Source organism: Pollicipes pollicipes, unplaced genomic scaffold (assembly GCF_011947565.3).
Source record: "Pollicipes pollicipes isolate AB1234 unplaced genomic scaffold, Ppol_2.1 Scaffold_7261;HRSCAF=8764_pilon_pilon_pilon, whole genome shotgun sequence".
Classification (NCBI taxonomy): Eukaryota; Metazoa; Arthropoda; class Thecostraca; order Pollicipedomorpha; family Pollicipedidae; genus Pollicipes; species Pollicipes pollicipes.
Genome location: NW_023597054.1, coordinates 37,986,348 through 38,006,446, shown reverse-complemented (window position 1 = coordinate 38,006,446; position 20,099 = coordinate 37,986,348). Strand labels below are relative to the sequence as shown.

The following is a 20,099-nucleotide window of genomic DNA, read 5'->3' as shown; positions in this document are numbered from 1 at the left end:
CGTACGCCTCCAGCACTGCCACACTTCGGCAACTAAAAGCACTGCGAGTGAGTCAGTCCGTCCGCTGCTCAACCGGCGAGTATGGCAGCGACATGCGTCATAAAGACGTTCAAATAAGTAATCAAATGCTGACGCTTTGAGAATCATATTAACACTGAAATTGGATTGTCTGGAGCAGGCTGCAACGCTGAAAGTGAATGTTTCGTGTTTGAAGATATTGAAGCAAGCACCACATATGATGAAATAAGCTCACTTTAACTGTTGTTTTATTTCTAAGTGGAAAAACCGCTCTAGACAGCACAATATCCCTCTTTAGTAAATGTACCACTCAGGACGTTTGATTGCGTCATCACGCCCTGCACAATACTGATTGGAACCCAACTGACGGTCGTTGTATATGGAAATCGTGCTTACGAGTATCCATATGAAAGACGTGACAATTACACATGTATTGGCCTTGATTGCCGCATTGCTAATAAAGTGGCAGGATTTGAATGACGTCATTATTATGACGTCGTGAATGCCTGGGTGACTTTGAAATAGTCTTCGCTAAGTGGTCTGGACATCCCCGTGAACGTGTCGGTCAGAAACTGCAGGCGTTTGGGCTTTAAGGGAAGGGCTGTGAACTGCACTAAATGATCTTCAAGATTGCTTTTCAGTTCAATATCTCATATCAATGTAGAGCAATCCCTTTGATAGCAAGTCAACAGTAAGTAATGAGCTTATTTCATCTTGTCTTATGGGTTCCTCAATGCCTTCAAAAGCGGAACATTCCCTTAAAACTCGTGCCGGCGAGAAAATATTTCGATCGCTACTTCCGCAGCGCACGTCTTGGAACTGTAAACAACGCAGGTCAAGGCCTACGCGTTGAGTTGTTCTTCGACAGTTAGCAATGCAATCGTTCTTCGCGTGTCTGTAAGTTTTGTGTCGTTCATACCTGGTCTGACTGTACCGATCGGGCGCCCAATCCCCGTGCACATGGTCACATCGCAGCGTCGAGAGAGCCCGCACGCCTGGAATGCACGAAAATCTCTAGACCCCGATCGCAGACATGCGTGTATACATTTACATATCTTCCTATAATCTCATAAACTCGACCTATCGATCCAGATGCCTGCATGTCTAGAGATCTGTATGTACAGATCGCACATTCACAGAGACAACCAACCGCAGGTCTATAGACTTGAAACAACAGCAGATTTAACGGCCAGTTTATGCCGTGTCTTTAGATCAGGAACAACGGCATCTCGTGCGAGTGTATGCCGGCACGGAACTGGTAGTTGAAAAAAGACGTGCTGGTCGTGATTTGTTGCGCAGAAGCTTTTTTTGCGTGGGAGAGGGACACTCCAGTGTAGGGTCAAACAATGATTGTGAAGGAGCATATATCATTGCCCTCATATGTTATACATTGTCAGTCACTAGCAATATCCCAGTGATACATCTCCATCAGACGTAAATATCATATATTCCGACAAGACACCTAGGGTGTTAATGGCCCCCTTGGTAGAAGACTACTAAACAGAACAGGTGCATAATCAAGACAGCATTCGATTTTTTTTATCAAACAATGTCAACTTTAAGAGTCCTCAAGAAAATGGCACGAAAATCAAGATGATTCCTGGGAAACGAGAGAGAAAATGTGGTTGAGAACCATCGCAAATTTCTGAAATTACCGTTCAGTGGGCAGTCTTAAGCGATGTACTGTTCCGTATCACAGGCGTTCAACGGAAAACCCTATTTCCTTGCCTGTAGTTATTTCCTGGTCTCGCATCCTTCAAAAACTTATACCAAAGAAATCGATGAGGATGGCTTGACGGTCACCTAGGCATCGGCAAAATACATGGTAAACTGTGTGGGAGTTATTATTGGTTTGTACCGAGGTACCGAGGTTCCGAGGCGTAGGCTCATTATTTGAAAACTTGCGTAGCCTGTAACATGCGACAGTTACGAGGAGAACGGTGCCCTCCCCAAAGCATGTATATTCCAAAATACCCTTCCGAAAGTATTTCCATATACACTTCTGGACCATTTTCGCATAACTATAATAGTAACCGGTACATTATTGACATATGGACATGCTTTCCGGATGACCTGTGTTGCTCGTTACCAAAGAAAAGTGTTCATCTGTGATACACATTCTTGTTGAGGATAGAATGCCGTCATGCCTGTCTCCGTGTGATTATATCAGACAGCAGGACTTCTGTAATGCATTTATTGAACAAATTCTCTCATTCTTCAACATCAAACATATTCACACCCCAGTGTACCATTCTCAGGGTGATGGAAAGCGTGAGAGGTAAAATATGTGCGAGAGATGAGATGTTGCATTCAAAACGATGTGCCAGCTTCACTTGTCTGCTATTCGCAAAGAGATTGTCGTACCAAAATTCCCACCATTCTTTCCACGTAAAGAACAGCGAAAAATGACAGCATAAAATTAGGTGCATTTTCCCTCATGTGTGGTCGCGATCCAGTCCTGCTCATGGACACTTGCATCTCTTCCGAGTTCAGATGTGAAGGCCATAGCTATTCCCTCGCAATGCTTGAAAACCTTCATCGCTCTTATTTCTAAGCTGTAATACTTAAGATCAACCCCAGCTGTAATCTTCCACCCCACCCCCTTCCCATGCCACTTGCCTTCAGAAGCCCAGAAATAATACAAATTGGACAATTTTTTTTGAAAGTTATGGGTCGCCTGTAAGGTAAACGACCCCGGTTCTGTCGGGCCAGGTAAATCTGGCTTGATGTATCAAAAATGATTAGGTGCACACTTTAAGGCAAAAAGCAAAGCGCTGAATGTAGGTCCTTTGTAGGACTTCTTCGAAATCTCTTGGCTGGCCGATACAGACTTGAGATTTGGGTGTAGAGAGCAGGGTGTCATCTTTTTTCAAAGTAAAGGAATGAGGGGAAAATGGCAGCTCTAATCGGCAAGCAGCGCCATCTAGCTCCACAGACCTAACAAGATTTAGGGACAGGGAAGTTAATTCATATATAATGCAGTACTGATAACTGCAGCTAGTCATTTTCCAACAATATAAGGGCTGCCTGGGTTAAGCACAGCAGCAACAAGGAGTTTCTAAGCCATGACATGTTATTTCATGAGTGCTTTGAAAATATCAACTGAACGTTGACTGGATGCAACGAATGAGGACCGCTGGGTACCTAACCTGCCACCATACCTGGAAGGTAAGTGAGATCCCTCGCGTCCAAATCCCCCTGGGACCGAACATGGCCAACTATTACCAAAGCAATGGGCGTGAAGGCTCTAGTGTACACCCCACGCTGCTTGAAGCAAACAAATAAAAGTCAGTGCAACATTTGAGGCATTAAAGAAGGGTTTGGAAGTGTAACATACACACCAGCCCCTCCCTCCGTATGGAATATCTTGGCAATGCCGCTGGCTATGATCAAATGCTAAGCTATGCTAATGGTGTGCCCCAAATGGCATGTGCGATGACATATTTCTTTACTTACACCAGTGCTAGAACTATAAGAGCATCTTCATCAAGTGTGTGCTGGGTCACACTTGACGTCAGGAACTATACAAGACGTATCAAGACGTACCTGACTGGCATTTGACAGGGTCCATATGCAGTTTCCTGTTCATTTGGGAGGCTTCGGTCACCCCACCCCCAATATTTGTCCGCTTTTAGCCAAAGCTTATTTTCCTGGCTGGACCTATTTAGAAAAAGCACTGTTAATTTCTTTGATGGCGGCTAGTTGACCCAAGGCCGGATCTAAATAAAGATGGATTTTTTTCCACAACCTGTGGTTTAACTCCCTAGACTTCAACCCCCTTCCAAATCTTTGCTTTTCATTATGTGGTGGTCGACGTGGCTACCATTTAAACGAACTTTTTTTCTTTGATGGCGGCTAGTTAACCCAAGGCCGGATCTAAATAAAGATGGATTTTTTCCCACAACCTGCGGTTTAACTCCCTAGACTTCAACCCCCTTCCAAATCTTTGCTTTTCATTATGTGGTGATCGACGTGGTTACCATTTAAACGAACTTTTAAAAAATAATCCGGGAAGCCCGGAGATTAGTTTTGAAACAATCAAAGAGCCTGCCGATCAGTTATAAAGCGGCAAAGTGCCTCGCTGCGGGGGAGACAACACAATTACGGTCTTAAACCAAAAGGATCTAGGACAATGTGACTAGGATTGACAGAGAAATTCGTAAATTGAAAAAAAAATAATGGAAAGACATCACTGATCCTGGGTGGAGACGTGCATTTCCTGAGAGAGGAGAGGAGAGGAGAGGAGAGGAGAGGAGAGGAGAGAAGAGAGGAGAGGAGAGGGCCTTTTTCCCCTGAGAAGAGAGAAGGCTCTGCAGAGACCAAAGAAAAGCTGTTGAGATCATCAAGGAGAAACTCAGCGTGGAAGTTACGTGTGGTATCGCGGCATGTCATAGCCTAGGAACAAAACGAGAGTCATCGTAATATTCTGACAAAGAAACAGTCTGTCAGACCGACTTTGAACAGAAGTGAGAGATCGTCAGAAGAGTCACGTCTTGGTTTTTCCGAACCACCCGAACGACTCGCCCATCGTCGCTGGATGGTCAGTTGCCCTACTTCATTTGAGACGAACCGTTGGTGTGTTCAGTGCCTAAAATTGTCTTAACTGTAGAGCATCGTGCAGCGAGTTTCGTGACCACGGCCACGACCTCTGATTCTTCGATGATAATGCGTAAGCTGGAGCTTTTCCTAGTGCCACCCTTAGGCCGCACCGTGCAGAGTGCGTGAATGATGACTGGTAAAATAGACAACAGCCACAAAAGTTGAGAATGAACATTGTGCGCGTTTGACACGATGACCGTTGACATAGGTCATAGTTAGTTTTTGCAAAGTAATCCAGCGGAGTTATCTTTTTGTGGTTTTATTCCACAAATCTTTACGACCTCCAAAGCGTATATGTTGATACAATTTTGTGTATTTTTATGGGTGCTAAGGACGCTAAAAGCAACATGGTCACCTCAAGTTCTAAAAGTGCCTCGGACATTTATCATTACCCATAGCTCAGCGGAACCTGGTGTTGTGCTAGGTGGATTCCACGCATCAGGTTTCGTCCAGACACCAATTTTCAGTAAAATCTGAGACATGATCGTGTAAGTCGTGTCGCGCGGATGGAAAGGCTATACGAAGTGATCCCGTAGAAACAGAGATGATCCTGCTCGACCAACCGCGTCTGTTGTTACCGCGCCGCCATTTCCTGCTTCGTCACAGATTGCATCTGGGTTGCAAGAAAACTGCGATAAGGTCAAAACCACCCTGGCGATAACTTCTGCTGACGTCAGGCGATGACGTATATCGGAGAACCGGCCTGCCAACTGAGGAATTCTTCAGATGCTCTCGATGGCAAACGGGTTAGTTCCAGTCAGCGGGTGACTCGTTACCTACGACGTTCGAAAGGAGGCGGTGGTTTCCCTGCAGAGCTTCGATGTTGTACCTGCATGCATGTCAGACGAACACTCGACGCCGAGCTAGCCCGTGGAATCACAACATTGAGGCCATGGTACCCAGTACCTTGCGTCCAGCGTAAATCAATGCCGTAGCCATGGTCCGGCGGTATCAAACAAACAGCCAGATGGGCCAGCTTCCTGTCTTCTAACGCAAACGCGGTCAACGTACGCATCGCCGGCGCGGAGGAAGAGAGCCTCTGCCTTGTGACGGACGTGGCACATGCCGGTGACGTCCAGGTCCGTCTCCAGCAGAGCCTGATCGCTGGCCATCGACCGCGCGGGAGGGTGCGGCCGGTTGCGCGGCAGGCCGGCGCTGGCCGCGCGGGACGAGGCCCGCCGCACCGGGGATCGCCGTGATCGCCGGCGCCCCTCCGATCGGTGCTCACTCCGCGCCGCGACCCGACGCAGCGCGTGTCGTCGTGCTTCGACGCCGGCGGAGGTGAGTGGCGCCGACGATCACGCCAGGCGTGCCGGCTGGGACGGTGTGTGGATTAAACGGTAGCGATTGTTACGGTTAAAAGATATATGGTTTTTGAAATGCTATGGAGAGGTTCGCCCGAGTGCCGGAGAAATGCTCGGGCCTGCTGGGAAATGTTTTGCAGATGATTTTGATAACAGATGAGCATTTTCCTGAAGCAACTTTTCGTTGCCAGCTGATGGATCGCAGAGGAAGAACTGTTGACGGAGCTGGAGGAGGGGCGTGGACGTCGTTAGGGAGAGTACGAGATGTCGCGTTCTTCCCGTTTTTGAGCATGGAACTCGATATTCCAGTGGTCTCCTTTGTTTAACTTTGTAACCAAGTGAGTAAGTTGCGGGCACTTGGCACAAGGCGAACATCTTATTTATGACAAGACCTATTCATTTAGTTTTGAAGTACTTCGAGGTCCAGTTTTCAAGAACGGCCACGGTTTGCGTTTTCTGGCTCATATTTATTGAACCTACGTGAGACGGAAAATGTTACGCCGTTTGTGCGAATGCGTACGGTCGTTGGGCTAAGTCGGTCGGCCCATGCCAATGAGAAAATAAAACAACCGACGCTCTATTCCCATCGTGGATTTATTCAGTGTACAAATACGCACCGAACAACGCAGCACATACCGTAGGGGAAGTACATGCCGGATGTTGTTAATACTCATCGCTGCAACAGGAGATACTATGCCATAGCCATTAAAACGCCTTCAGCTCAACTGATCAATTAAGACCAGCAGCGATGCACGCAGTTTCTTTTAACGTGAGTAAGATTTTTACATCAAATTTAATACAGCCGTTTTCAGGCAGGTTTCTGTTTGCTTATGGCTTCATAGAATTGCTGTGAAATTAAAAGGCAAGAAACAGAGTTACAAAATGAGTTGTTTCTGACTGTGCAAGGTGACGGCACAATTTATATCGCAATAGATACCGCATGCATTGCGAAATCATGATCGGGATATTATATGGTATAGTTTATAACGCATTATTGTTACATTGAAGATATGAGTAAGCACACACTACTGGAACAGAGCGCGGGGGGGAGGGTGGAAGAGAGCTTCTGAAACAAAGGACGACACTTGACAAAGAGCTATGAAACAGAGCATGGTAGAGGAAAGCATAGCGTGTGAAAAGCATAAAGCATAGCGAGAGCAAGTTTGTACGCCCCTCATTTACGTGCAATCCGCTCATTGGTTCATCATAGGGTTAGTTACAAACCATATGGCGTCGAGGGGTTGCAAAGTTAGATTTGGACATATTTGGGAAAATGATGGCTTAATGAAAGGCGTTTAGGGAAAAGCACGATGCCGAATTTCTCTCAATGTTCTAATTTATAGGAATAAGACCCACCATAAGAAATCAAACGTGCAACTCGTCCAATGCGTGATAGGAGACACGAATATGACAAAAATCATCACGGCATATGCATAACACATCTAGTCGTGCGCTGCATAAATGTTGTGCCGGTCAATATCTACTAATGTTGTTTTTCACTTTAAAACATTTCACTACATTAGCGAAGCAAGAAAATCAAACTTTGGTAGCGATTGGACACCAATATAATGATTATTCGTTAGGGAAAATTATGCTCAGCCTGCCCTATAGCCAACATTGCGTATTGACACTTTTTCTAGTCAACCATCTAGTACTTGTGTAATCCGGTGGGCTCCTGTATGCCTGCATGTCATTTTCGCAGCGTGTTTCTTGCCAACCACGACGTATCATTTCATACAAACTCTATACGAAATGCATGTAGTCGGAACTGCGTACAACGTGCTTACCGCTTAAGCTTCGAAGAGTTGCGTGTTTCTGTCGTATCATATGAAATATGAAGAACGGCGTCTTATGGTTGAGACTGTGGCTTGGAAGTGAGGTGGACGGGCCTATTTACCAGTAACAGTTTTCCAACGGCCACAGTCGTCTAGCATCAGCCTCGGGATGTGACGCGACAGGGAAAAGGCAGACCCCCTCCTCACTCATGAATCTGGGAGGATCAATATCTCCATTTGAGAGTGCATCTGTTCTGGACGACTTCCGTCTGCCGCGCTCCGTTAGGTCCCGAGATGCCGATGAACAGAGACTGTCCATTATGAGCAGAAACCCAGACAGCCCATCCGGGTGAAGCATCCACAGCCGGCGAATGAAACTACAGCGGAGTAAGCCGCGAAACGGACAAGAACAAAATTAAGGACATGCTTCCTTCGACAATGCTTCGTTCTTCACCTGTTTCCTGGTTGATATGAGCAGCGTCAAAAACGGCATGTGCAGAATAGGAAATCTTTATATCATTCGTGCATCAAACCACCCTCTGTTGATTATTTAGTGAGCTATGGCAATGATTTACGTGCAGACTTGCTTTTCCAAATTTATCAACATATCAAAATTCAGTGAGCATTGTGAAGACACCTGTTTTAGTCCCATCCAAAACGTAATGCTGCTGCTCCAGTTGTGCATATAGTTCACCATCGGTATTGCCGTGTAACACATGTCGCGATTCCTTTAGGCGAGATGATACAGCAATTCGGAGCAATCCGTTCCAAAAAATGCGGTTGAGTTTATATTTCACCATCCTAAGTGTAATATAACATCACCTGGGCATAGGAGTGGATTAAGTGCTACATCGTGCGCAAACTGTGTACCAACTGATCATTTTTGCCGTTTTTTCTCGCTGGTATTATTTTCACTCAGTAAATGCCGTGATCATAGATATGCAATACCACTACATCGGCGACACTTGTGCTAAAATACTAGCGGGCGTGCGTCAATGAAAATAATGGTAACAGGTGTAAAATGGCACAGACTCACAGGCCTATTGGACGAACTTGGGTAAACCGGGCGAGTCACGGGCAACCCAACCCGATGGTTTTCTTTTGTGAAACGCATGCGATTGGCATTGCCAACGCACGCGTTGATCAGCCCAAATCAACGCTTCGCTTGCGTCCGGGGTCCATCAAAGTTTATCGGGAAACCCCGCGGTGACGTCACCGCGGAGCGCCTGGGCAAGCCACAGCATTGTAAGCCCATAGGAAATGGTCTTTTTCAGACGCAGCCTTCGGGCAGATTGAGAAGGTACAGACGGCTGAAGCGCTTTCTGCACCAGGCAAAACGTATGTTCTCTGGTACGCCAGGTGTGCTTTTGAAGCTCAGCCCTGAATTGCAAGCCATTTGGCCAGACGTTGCAACGCTCACCCAGGTGGTGCGACTGGTACCAACACCTGGGCTATAGATGGTACTAGTACTGTTCGTGAGCTTATGATGCTCATCCAATTGTCCTACATCTTACTTCTTGAAGCGTTCTGCGTGATGGAATGCAAGCTGTGCTTGCTGGGCTTGAAATATCTCAACAACTTGCATGCAAATCCTTTTTTCGGTCACCAAAGCATATTTGGCGTAATTGTCTGTCATTCTAGTCTGAACGTCACATGACATTTGTAACTCTATGGGTCACCTACATGTGTCAACCCCCTAGAGGTTTCTTGGCATGATTGACACTTTCAACCCTTTCAAATTGGGCAAATATTGAGCGTCAGGCATCGACAAGCAACATTTAGAGATAGCCGTCAACATTAGGTGAGCAAGTTGATGGAAGAATAACTTCTCCCGCAAAACGATAATTCTGCCCATTTTTGAAATGCAGACCAAATGTAGAAAGATTGTAACCCGGAGCAAACGAATAATTTCAGTGCATATGTAGCGATGTACCGCCCGTAAAGCATATGTAACATAGAAATACCATACAGATATGCAGCACGATACCAGACAATGATATATTTACAAAATGTGCTGGAGGCGGACGACGAAGCAACAATACCTAAAGGGTCGTAGCATTAGACAAGCAAGGTGTCGTGTTGCCCGCATCGAAGCACACAGAAATGCATCGGATCCTTTGCGTCCAGGCTGACTGGTGGTAGCACGATGTAGTCGGGAATGCGTCACCTGCCTTCTGCGCATTAGAACCACGTGTCCAAGCATGACACTTACCAGCTCCAGGAAGCGTGCCTGGACGTGGAACCTGATAAGCCCCCCCCCCCCCTCTATCCAACCAGCGGAACAGTGAGGAAGTAGTTTGGTCGGCCCGAAACTGCTCCTGGTGGTCAAATGGGTACACATTTATTACTCGGTGGCGGCGCTTCTTTTGAGGCACTTTGGGCACCACCTTAACAAGTTGCAGAACCCACTGCAGTGTCTTCAAAAGAATGTCATTATTTCAGACGGTGATCAAGTGTCGTTTCTTACGATACATTTTAAACAGATGTAATGGCCTGAATTCAACTAGACCTCCAATCGCACATGCAATTGTCGAAATTTGTGCTTAATTTTTCATCATAGCACGCATATCCATTTTTGTAGTTCGGTAGCATTTTACTTTAACTTACCTCATTAGAAACATGGCCCGGCAGCGCGCCGAGAACTTGTCCGCTACGTGCCTACCTGACCCAGCCCAGTCCAAACCAAGTTTTCGGCCGTCTGTCAACCTAGCAGCAGTTCCATGTCAAGCTGTTCATCGATATTCAGGACTCATGATCTGGCTAAAAATTGGTAAGTTAATAACGTTGAGCCTATGGGTTTCAAAACCTGAAAAGGTGACGTGGGCATGCACAACTACCCGTAACGGTTTAGGTCGAAATTTAAGGTCAATCAGAGCGAATTGTTCAAGTAAAGCTCGACATGTGTGCTCGTAGACCACTGTTCAAGCTTTGTGAAAACGTTGAATTGGGGCAAATCATGTATCGCAAAATTTTGTATATCCAACGTAGATTTTCGTAGTTCGAGATGCATGGGACATGTCGTTATTCGCCCGTTAATTTTTAGCTAAATCGCAGCAGTCCAGCATATTGATCGACGGTATGATACAAATATGCCGTTAGCTTGACAGGTGCAGTTTTGTGCACCCGTATTGATTAGGGCCAACATTCCGCCAGCATCTCGTCCAGCTATTGACGTTTTGAGCCTAGTAATTTTGCAGTATCATTCGCACTTGAAATTGGTGCTTGTCAGTATTTTTGGCTCTAGACAAGTGAGCAGGGTACGCCTTTCATACACCTAAACGCAACTGCGAGCTCAACGTTCGCCCTGACCCACTGTTTTCCATAACACGAACTGATGGGGGTAGGGGGGGGGTGGTCGACGTGAACCACCCCGCGATAAGCTACCCACACGTGTGAACTGTTTCATTCTGAGCATACTGGCATCTTGTTTGGTATGTTTTGAGCATATATGCATGATGTAGGGCTCTTACTGTAACAGTTGACGTCCCCGCCGCTGGGAACGGCGGCTTTTCGGTTGCTGCTCGCCGCCCGCACCGGCCGGAGATCGCTGTGTATTGTTCCTAAAAAGGCCACTTTTGAAAAGCCAGGTGCTATCGACACACTTTTGCGTCCAAACACGCGTAATAAATGCTCCAGATGGTACAGAATACTTGGGCACGGTTGCACAACATGCCGGAAAGATATTCTCAAAAAAGCCTTATGAAGAGGGAGGGCGCATCGCCGGTATTCTTCACCTTATCGCCCCTCTTACCTCTGGAGGCCTTATTAGTTTAAGAGCACATGGAAGGAGAAGCGTGCATAAGCCACAGCTACGCATCTACCTGGATGGCCAGCCCCGCTTCAGCGCCTGAGCTACCCCAGGGAGCTGGCTTCGCCACAGGAAGTACTTTCTTTTGCTTTATTAAAGTCGAGTTTGTGCGCGGGGTTTGAATCTGGGTCCTTCGCGGGGTGGAGTAGCTGAAACTTCGAATCGCGTTCAGAAGCCTTTTGCAATAAAATGCTTCGAGTGAACCCTGGCAGATGAAATCTTGAACAGGCACTTTATGTCGACAGGTACGGAACCAGGCGTACTGCATGTCTTGCTTTGCTTTCATAGATGGCGGCGGCCGCCGTATTGCCGTTTGACGGGGCGACGCGGCACGAATCTGCGCAGGAAATCTTAAGCGACGTGAATTAGCTAAAAATAGCACATTTATGCGCTTCTTAAACTTTATTCCGAGAACTTATGCCATGCTACAAGTTTGTGGAGACCTGACACCATGATGACTACAACGACAATGAATTTTGTAGAGGTATCAAATTTAGCATTGCTGAAATGTTTGACATATAGAAAAAGCATCTACTGAATTGTTCAGTCTACCTTCGTTACTTACTTAAATTGCAAAAGTAATCAAGATCTCACAGCATACACCATGTTCTTGGATATTATTACATATTTCATAGCAGGCCATCTTATTGACGAAAACTGCATCAGCCCAGCGATCTAGTCGATAAGGCGCCGTATTTAGTACAAAATCTGGTCCCCGCGAGTACGTCACTGGTTGCCAGATTCGCCTAGCCTGTAGATCCAGTAACCGTGCTTGCGTCTTAGATGTCATCGTTACCCCGCCTTATGTTGTAGATGTCATCGTGCCAGTATACCTCGCATGATTATGCATTTGGGTTTAGTTTATTGCGAAATACAGTGCCTCTCTTTGCCGACCGCATAGTCAGGGCATAACTGCTTCCGATCTAGTGGTATCTGATATCTACGGTGGTGATGTACTGAGGCAAGATTACATAAAAAGGTAGAGCTGTCGGCTCCCAGAAATGTGGTTGAATGGTTGGCGCACCGAAGCTCCTAATGGGGCCAACGTGGCTTAAAACGTAATCCTCAGGAGCATAATGTAACGCGAAATAGAAACGTGGCCTAAACCTCAGGTCGCCCATGTGGTATCAGTCACTGTGCTGCAATATGACTTTGAGATCCATGCTGGAGCACATGCAGCGTTTGTCTTTGGTCTAGCCGCCAGCCTTCGGCACCAAAGTACAAGTACACCCACGATACTGACCTCGTGCCACGTCAAGTATTCTGTGTATGCAAACTCCTAAAATATATGCGAATCAGAAAACAAAGAAATAATGCAAATCAGTCTGGGATAAGATGCTTGCTTGCCAATTTCACAAATAGTCCGTTGTAATCTTCCGAAGTCCGGCGGATTTAGACCCCACAGCACCGGTCAAGGCGGGTGCCGCGACATACTCACATTTTCTGCTTTGCGGCAAGGCGGCAGTGATGCTGCTGCGTGACCCGTCGCTTTCATCATTTCACCGTAGCTGGAGCTAGCCCACATATTCTGAGGCTTAGGCATTGCTGAGTGCGCCATAAATCAGCCGAATATGTCTCTCCGACTCCTCTTGCTTCTCCGTATGCTTCTCGGCACATTCGCTATTCCACGTGTTGTCCTTGTAAACCCGCAAAGAGATTCATCAAACACACGTGCAAACATTTCGAACCAAGTCTGCGCACCTGCTGTCGTGTGACCCGTGGCGTGGCCTCGGATCTCACTGGTTCGGCTGAAAGATGGCTTCACCACATTGGCTTTTAATTGTTCACGCCATTCCAGAATAGGAAGTGCTTTGAAAGGCCCTTCGTGCCCGGGTAAGCCACGTTACACTCAGTGACAGCGCCCGGGCAAGCCACGTTATAGCGGCTGGGGACCCCGTGAGAAGTTTGAGGAGAGTTACACGCGAATTCTACCTCGAGTTCCTCCCTCGATACATTCGCGAGAGTTATACGCGAATTCTACCTCGGTTCCTCCCAAGCAACGTAAGGCGATATTTCTAACAGTTGTCCACACGCTGAGCTTCTGTCCGTCTGCTCTCCCCACCTCCGGAATCCCCGTCTCATCGCGTCAGAGAAACAGAGACCATCAGACGAACTCCGGCAAACACGGCCGCGGCCGTCTGACGTCGCGCAAATGGTTTGGAAATGCCGCCCCCGCGGTGGCTGCGGCATTATGATGATGAGCTGATGAGATGGGAGAGCCGCAGCGACTGCCTTGTCCCTCGGGAGCGCCTCGTAAATACTGATGGCGACCACGCTTATTGCGAGCTGTCCTACTATCATATTTGCACACCGCCCGTAGCAACTAAGTGCTATTCGTGGCTACGTCGAATATGCTGCACTAGTGGCCCGTCCACATGTGACGGGATATATTTTGAAACTGCGTCACATGTGACGTTTGATGGATTCGGCACAGTCGATGGATTCAGCTCATTTTGGTTACACCATTCGCCGTAGTAAAATCGTATATCAAGCTAGAATACACGTTGCATGTGCCGAACAAACTGACCATGAAATGAAACTAACCTTCCTGTTCATTTTTTTTGCTCGTTAGAAATGGCGATCATTCCCTTACACTGGTAAGAAAATGGCCCTCCCTTCAGCAGGTCGTGGCTGGCCCAATTTCCCAGGCTTTTACTGCGTTAACGCGCTCGGCTGGCCCTACCTGCCGGAATTAGTCGCGGAGGAAATCGGCTTCGTAGGTAAGAGATGCAAACTGACTGAAAACGCAGATAAGACAGTAATGGTACCCCCATTGCTCGAAAAAAAAAACAGGAGAATGGAGATGCATGTGTATTCTCCCGGTTTTTCTCCGAGGAATGAGACTATTTCTACCATCTTATCTACGTGAATAACGTTCTTCGCAAATGCATTTAACTTGCGTCACTGAAAAGTCCATAAATTTGTGGCGACTGTGATCGTTGCACTGGCGACGCGTCGTACATCTAACCCAAGAGATGACGACGCCTAGCACGCCTTACCCAAGCAATGACGGCGCTTCGCAAGTCCATTCCTTGCACTGACAGCGCCTCACATTCTAAACCTGGCGGCGACAAAGCACAGAGCCAGCTCCCACCTGGTGTGGGCCGATATCAGTCCTTTACCGCGAGCTCAGAACCGACAACAATGTAACGGCGCTCGATTGCCCCACTGATTCTGACCAATGGATCATGGTTACGCCTGGGGCCAAGTCCATGGGCATGTCAAGCATCGATCACTGTTATAGACGTTGATTCCATATGGTTGCGTCGGTGGCTGCAGGTTATGTGCACACGCTTACCGTATGTACCCACAGTGAGGATAATTTTGCCTGCGGTCTTCTAACCAGCCAGGAATTTTTCTTTTCATTTTTGAGACTATGCGACGCACGTCGTCAAGCCGCTTTTATGGTGCGCATCCGTTACCTACGGAACCGATTCTCTGTGGCTAACCCCGGGAAGCAGGGCCAGCCAAGCGCGTTAGCGCAGCACAAGCCTGGGGAAATTGGGCCAGTCGCGACCCGCTGAAGGGAAGGTAGTTTTGGTCATTCCCTTACCAGTGTAAAGTGTTCCTGAGCGGGAATGAGCACTGTTTCGAACGGGCAATAAAATTCATCAGGAGGGTTAGTTTCATTTCGTGGTCAGTTGGCTTTGCAACATGCATCGTCTGTTCCAGCTCGATGTTAATACCGTGCCATTGGCCATATTAACGCTCAGGAGCCATTGCACACCCGGGATTCGAATACGGGCCCGGCGCGGGAGCTCGACATGTTAACCGCTCGGCCACTATGCCGCCCAATCAGCAAGGACTGCGGAAGTTGCTGTGATCGGACGGTCCTGCGGCACGGCTGTGCCGGGGCAGGTTGACCCTCTCACAGTCGCCAGCTGGGCGTTTCAGGCCGCTCGAGCCCAACAATATGGTGGTGTCGGCGCAAGTCCAGTATCGCTGAACTGCAAGTCCGCCATCTTCGCCCTCGACCAGATTGGAGAACGGATGTTTCCTGATGCTGCGACGCGCACGCATTTAACCGGTGTTTTTAGCAAAAATGCTGCTTTGAGTCGCTTCACAGTAAATTGCACATCAGTCCCAAGAGATATACTTTTCTTTTGATGGTTCTTAAAGACAAAGGTGTGATACTGATGAGTAAACGTGATGCAAACCAATAACTTTCACTTCTAGTGCTTACAATAGTGGAGGCCGCAAATCGAGTTAGGACGATGACCTACGAGACCCGAGCTGCGGAAATCACACCCAATAGGAAGCGACATCGCCGAGTCTCTAAAGGTGGACGGCAAATTACAGTCCTGTTTTCAGGGACACATTACCAACGACTTGAACTAAATAAAACGTTAGGTTCAGGGGAGAGTTCCACATTTGTACGGAACTTCAAGCTGAAAGGGCCATTTTGGATATCATTTGGTGCAGTTCACAGCTCTGCCTTTGTAAGACATGAAACCGTCCAGCTTTTTTAGCGACACGCCCACGAAGACGTGCAGACTAAGCAGACTACTTCAAGGCCATTCAGGCATGCACGGCGCAACAGCAACGCGATTCAAATCATGCCGCCCCATAGGTCAGGAGGCGTGCAAGGCAGAAATCATATTATCGTCCTGCAGTTCAGATCTGTTGTCCGTGGGCGCAATTTCCAAATATAGCGGATGTCAGTTGGCTTTCAAACAATGTTGAACAGGCTGTCTAAGCTTCAATCACGAAGCACATTTTGTGCCAAATAATACAAGTTGGACATAGTGGTGAGCTCACGGGCTCTAGACCCAGAAACTCAGGGTTTGTGGAGCAACGATGTGTAGTGGGTTACTGAAAGATCTAGGTTGGAACAGTAGCCGTTTCCGAAACTATTCAGAAAAAATGCTATGGTAATTATAGGACAAGGAAAGAAATCATGGAAAGCGTGATCTGGGTTGATCTGACTGGGAAAGTTAAAGCAGATTTTGAGCAGGGCGCCGGTTGTTTTTAATTGAAGATTGTGAGCCGCTCACAGCATTGTTTTTGGGTAATACACCAATAACGTTTTGGCATATACTGATACATAATTTTTGTTCAGACCGTTCGTTCTGGGAGGTGTTGGAAGGGATGATACTTCGCCCAAAGTCTTCACTTTATAGTTTTTTCCACGAGGAAAAGCAAATTATGAACCTTAAGCGCGTGCCCAACGAACATAAATCCCCAAAACAGGGGAAATATGCGCCTTTCCCTAGACCGTAATACCACGTGTCAAAACATTGTCGGGTTGAAAGCAGATACGACTATCGCGTACTCGTCCCGGCTGAAGCTCGTATTGCAACCATGACGTGCCAACTGGAAAAAATCAAGATTTACGTCCTTCATTCAGACTTGCACAACCACAATGACTGCACCGCCAATTGACAAAGCTGACTGCCCACGACCCCAGTATCATCGTCGTCCAAGTACGGGATGTCACAAATGGTTTGTCTTTCTACACCGTTCTTACCACTTCTTGAGTCGCATGCCACGGTGACCTCTATCACCACAGGAGAGCCGTGCGGTCCCCCGGTGACCGCGCCCATCACACAGGTGACGGCTGAACATCGCGCCGTCCTCCTCAGCGACACGAGGGGTTCGGATGAGCGCCGCTGTCTGAGCCGTCACGCCTGGCCTGTCACCGTCCTTCTCAGTGGCACGAGGGGTTCGGATGAGCGCCGCAGTCTGAGCCGTCACGCCTGGCCTGTCGCGGTCCTTCTCAGTGGCACGAGGGGTTCTGATGAGCGCCGCAGTCTGAGCCGTCACGCCTGGCCTGTCACCGTCTTCCTCAGTGACACGAGGGGTTCGGATGAGTGCCGCAGTCTGAGCCGTCACGCCTGGCCTGTCACCGTCCTTCTCAGTGGCACGAGGGGTTCGGATGAGCGCCGCAGTCTGAGCCGTCACGCCTGGCCTGTCACCGTCTTCCTCAGTGACACGAGGGGTTCGGATGAGCGCCGCAGTCTGAGCCGTCACACCTGGCCTGTCACCGTCTTCCTCAGCGACACGAGGGGTTCGGATGAGCGCCGCAGTCTGAGCCGTCACACCTGGCCTGCCGCCGTAAGGACGTGCATGCATGTGTACCACCGAGGCCCAACCATCAGTTAGTGGTGGGCTCATGCGGTTGGACGTAGTCTACGTAGCCTGAAGGCATATAGAGCAAAGTACATTAATTCAGCTGGCCGGTATGATATTCTTTTGTTTGTTCGTGGGCCAAAATGTCAATGCGGATATCCCTGGCCAGTGCCTGGTCACAGCTGGTATTGTCTTTTCCAGTGTGCTTCAATTGCGTAAAACTATACAAATTACGCGCGGCTACCCCTCATCGTTCGGAAGTTATTCTGGAAAAGCCTCTCGGGCTCAATTTTACCTCCACCTCAGCGTATTTAAAGTCTGACTTAAGCAGAGCTACAGATCAAATTCTACCATGCCGATGTCTATGAACCTGACACCAAAAGGAAGGCTTTTTCATTAGCGTGCGCTGATACGTGGGCTATAACAGAGCGTCAAAATTCCGCGGTGCATGAGTTCATAGCTTTCATGGACGGTTTTCACGCCGCGAATGTTCTGACTTTAGAAGGGTGCCGACCGGGTTCAGGGGCGCAGTCATATCGTGACATGTCGGGTCCATCAGTGAAAACTCATGCCTTCGAGGCTGTATGGTTCAGAATTTTCTGCACCATTTACCTATGACATGCGTTGAAATGTGCTGAAAGCCGGTACATTCTATGGGTGTAACGCAGCAGTCAATTCTTTGACAATTTGAGGCAAAAATTCGGGGCATAACATGCATTTAAAGTTGAACACACTCATTATCTGTGCAACGTTCGCTACTTCAGATGCGGGCTGTCAAATTTTGAGGGAAATCAAATTCCAGCATTCGACTGAACATCTAGCAGATTTCTCGTGCTACGCTCAACTTCATCTACTGAAATTCGATGTACCCGGCATCTGTTGTCGAGCGTCTTCGCTAACGATTTTGCGGTAGATCGCGGACCTTGCGGTCGCCTCCGAGGGGGACGGGCGTCGTTCAGAGCTGGGTTCGTGTGTTTACCGTGCTGAGCGTGCTGCTAACGGCTTGACATCATCGCTTGGACGGAATCCTTCCTGTTGGGACTGTCTGCATTCAAAGGCGACCATGACGTTCGCACTCTACCGGAGCTGTCTTTCACACGCCGCGCAGTACGCTGGCTGCACGTGGGTGACAATATTTAACGAACAAAGAGGACACTCAACAGGCTTGTGACGCGAGGGCATTCGCATCGAACCATTTGTCCTCATACGCAAGGGCGTGTTGATCAGTTCTTGGGATGGGCGGGAGTTTCAGAATGGGAGGATGCTTGACAGATGCAATTACTTAGGTCTTGTGCATTGTGAGTGCAATGGTTGCGATTACGATGGTCTACAACGCCTGCTCTGGAAGATAAACGGTGCTACAACATCCTGACATTTCGCAACAACATTTCAACGTGATTCCTGAGGCGTTTCATGTTAACTTAAGCGGATCATGCCAATGCTTGGGTCTTTTTTATCTCCTGCCCGTATTTGTCATTTGCAAAGTTCTCTAAATATTGGCAATTATTTTACAGCCCGTTTCTTGGGTTTTGGCACCTTGTGAGATAGTTGATGATGTTCATTCTGTTCATTGGTTTCCCCTAGACCATTTGATTAATCCCCCGGGACATTTAACCACTGTTGTTGCCAACTGTTGGTTCGAACTTCCCGTGTTACAAAGCAAGCTTCGCTCAACAGCGTGCTGCATCCCGTGCTCCTTTCAGAACCAAATTCAGTTGTGAGGCCGGCCGATTTCTAGTGAAACATGTAGGTAACGTCACTGCTAAGGAAGGAAGCTGAGGTCTAAATAAGGACGTGACGACTTTTTGAGGAGTCCGCTGGGACCTGGGCTCCCATGCTGTAATCATCTAACATGAGTCGGGTGTTGGCGGCAGAGCGTCTCGCCTATCGCTCGCTTCCCGATGTATTATGCTTCAAGCATTAGGTGATTGGAATTAAAATACGAATTTGTCCACTCCTCTCTGATGCTGAGCTGCCGCTGCTCCCACACGGCCCTGTTATTTGCCAACTTTCATTCGATTCCACGTATTTTTTACATTCTCAACATAACTGCATTTATTGCTCATATACTTTATCAAGTTAGACCCCACAATTTCACCCCTCTAGTCAACTCCGTGGCACACGGTTGGTTTTATGTACTGCTGCCTATCATGCCACAACTTAGGATATTGAAAAACCTCAACCAAACGTCCCATGCTACTTTCTCTCCCCTTCGAAGCGTAAATTCCCGCCGGTGGTGACCCCCAAATAACTTGCAACCGTCATTAGCACGACCGGTGAAACACGCTAGCGAATCACGAGACTGGACAGACCACCGTGCGCCCGCCGTCTCGCACCAGAGCTGAGGAGAGGCGCGTCAGATGGTCTACCCGTTTGGTGAAATGAACACATTCTGCCCCATGCATGATATCACAATCCGATCGCACTACCCCGAGCTCGCAGCCGAGCACCGTCGGCTATGCACCACTAATAGGGGATGCTCCACGTTTTAAGATATTGAGGCAAGCAGCAGATATGACAGAATCA

The 20,099-nt window shown here is 47.9% G+C and overlaps 1 protein-coding gene across 2 annotated transcripts in view; it reads left to right on the top strand.

The window, feature by feature from the left end:
- Nucleotides 1-5,858: 5,858 nt before the first annotated feature.
- Nucleotides 5,859-20,099, top strand: part of LOC119113168 (putative G-protein coupled receptor No18) — a 58,688-nt gene continuing 44,447 nt past the window's right edge. The window contains exons 1-2 of one of the 2 annotated variants that reach the window (XR_005095839.1): nt 5,859-5,898; nt 6,113-6,440. The gene's annotated coding sequence lies outside the window, so the exon portion shown is untranslated. Of the gene's footprint in view, nt 5,899-6,112; nt 6,441-20,099 lie in introns of those variants that run through there. The other variant, XM_037237519.1, reaches the window with a different exon arrangement.